We start from the raw sequence: 2,694 nt of genomic DNA on the forward strand, positions 1-2,694 counted from the left end.
TCATATTTATTACATATCATATGTAAATAAATGTTTTATGTAATGTGTTTTTATACAATTTAGATGTACACAGATGGACCATTTGAAAGTCAGTAGCAAGCATCATGGTACTGGGTCATAAATACTTCAATATGAATCTCCTAAGAACAAAGACATTCTCTGACATATGCGTAATTATCACACTCAAGAAATTGAACACTGACACAATGTCATTATCTATTATATAGTCCATTTGCAAATTTCCCCAAACGATCCAATAAATGTCCTTATAGCTGTTTCCCTGATCCAGGATGAAATCGGGATCACACACTACACTTAGAAGTCGTATCTCTTTAATCTCTTTTAAACAAAAAAAACAGTTCCCCCAGCCTTTTTGGTCTATAATGACTTACATTTTTTAAGAGTATAAGGTCTCATTTTTGGATTTACCCAATTGTATCTTCATGATTCGATTCGGGTGAAACATCGTGGGCAGGAATGCTGTCTAAGTAGACGGGCAGGGACAAGTCAGTGGGTACGTGACACCAATTTGTTCCTCTATTGGTGATGTTTAATTGTTTCAATTTAATCACTTGTTTAAGGTGTTCTCCATTGTAAAGGTATCTTTTACCTTTGTGATTAAGTAGCCCGAGGGGTGACACTCTGAGAATACTCTGTTCCCCAACAATCTTTCACTCACTGATTTTAGTATCTGCTGATCCTTCTCACCTACATCACTTATTAATTACCATGGTGGTTGTAAAATGGCAATCTTCTCTCCCATCATCCTTCTACATTTATTAATTGGCACTCATCAAAAATATTTCATGACAGCAAAAAAACACTCAGGACCATGTATATGAGAGCGTTAGAGTGAAGAAGCTCCCTGGAGAGAACTAAGCTCTGCAGTGGAAGGGCACACGCCCCAGTGAGGTCTGAAGTCGCTGCTAGACACACACAGCTCTGCATTTGCTGCTATGAAGACATTTTCTCTATGGCAGACCCGGTTCAAAGGGATTCTTCCATCCCATTGTGTGTGCTGTAGATATTTAACATGTTCTTTGTTCCAAGATGATGATTGGATACTGGCACAGGATCTAAAGGAACTGCATTTTCAAGCTTCCTACAATAATCTTTAACTTCTTCCCTGAAGTAGAGGGAAGATCTCTGAAAACATCAGACTGAGAAAATTGGACCTGGCTGAAAAACCCAGGAGATCGTTTCTAAAGTATGTTTGGCTCTGAAACTATTTTTAATGGTATAGATCAAGCACCCCAAAATTATACCCTTTCATTCCTTATCCCACATTGCTTCATTTCAAAGAAGGAAACGGTATTTCTCTCCATCCCTTTATAACTATATAACTTTATAAACTCAGGCTAATTGTCTGGGGATCGATCACCTTAATGCCATGCTAACGCCAAACCCCGTGCTTCCCAGGTTCAGCCCCTACCACCAATTTCCATTCTACCAAAAATGCTGGCTAATAAAGTCAAAGGAATATTTTAGTTTAATTCAACAATCGTGGTGTAATCCATGAACACCCCGCCAATGGTGCCACTCTTGGATGTCATTTTTAGTGCTTAACCTGATGCCTCCCAAGGTGCCATAGAGAAAGCCAAAATCAATGATTAAAAATTTTTTCTATTCTCTTGATCTACTCATAATCCAGAAAAGAGCAGCCATGGAAACTGATAAACATAAGGACATGCGGATACACAGAAATAGTCAATGAATTTGAGCCTGGGTGATTAGAAGAAGGGTGCAGCTATTGCTATACTAGACAGAAGAGAAAAAGAGATTTAATCTGATTAGGAAAGACATAGTTTGATTTTAGAGACATGAAGTTCGGATGATGAGAAACTGCTCAGTGTCTGGATATGAAATCCAGAACAGATATCAACTTGAGTCATCAGTAGTGATCACAGATGAAAATAGGACAGATTAATTTCCTAAGGAAAAGAGGAATGAGAGAAAAAGCAACAGCAAAGAAACCCACTATACTCCCTTCAAGTATTTCTGCCTTGGATATGTCTTTATTTTCTAATTTTCCCCCAGTGAATACTCTCATCTTCCTGGTAAGTTCTATAGGATCAAGAATCGAGGTTTACATACCTTGGTTGCTGGGGTCAGAGAAGATACTCGATGCAATTGGGACTTTACCAGTGCCTTAACACCTTCCCTGGACAATGAAGATCACCTTCTGTAGGTACCCTGGAGTGTCATTTATAATATCTCTATGAGGTCAATACTGAAGGATGTCTTTATATTAAATTCATGCAACTATTAAAAATCCACCAAGTTCAAGGCACTGTGCTAAGATGGAGCTCTTGGGAGACATGCAAGGCCCTCACTCCTCTAGATCTTACAGTATTTAAATCTTCCTGTGCAAAGTCAAAGGTAAATTTGTGCCTTGTGTCATTTTGGGGCACCCCAATGTATTTCTGAATGCAAGTACTTGTAATCTTATAATTTTCTTTCAACTTTGGCAGATAGTCTAAACTACTTAAATTAAACTAGCAATGATATCACTTGAGGATAATTGCTACTCAATTCATATCTGTAGAGAAAACTGCATATTCTTAAAGTTCTTTATCATCAACTTTATTCACTGACAGTATTAGTAAAAAGCTCACTAAATCTTCTATGTCACAAGAGCCCTGAGCTCAAGTCCTTCTGGCCGTCCCATGAATCCTCACCACTTAGTCCCTCTTT

At 38.2% G+C, this 2,694-nt stretch overlaps 1 protein-coding gene across 1 annotated transcript in view; it reads right to left on the minus strand.

Moving 5' to 3' along the window:
• LOC105810178 (chromosome unknown open reading frame, human C10orf113) overlaps window positions 1-2,694 on the minus strand; it is a 48,248-nt gene that overhangs the window by 723 nt on the left and 44,831 nt on the right.

The sequence above is a fragment of the Propithecus coquereli genome, unplaced genomic scaffold, assembly GCF_000956105.1.
Source record: "Propithecus coquereli isolate 6110/MARCELLA unplaced genomic scaffold, Pcoq_1.0 Scaffold103, whole genome shotgun sequence".
Lineage (NCBI taxonomy): Eukaryota > Metazoa > Chordata > Mammalia > Primates > Indriidae > Propithecus > Propithecus coquereli.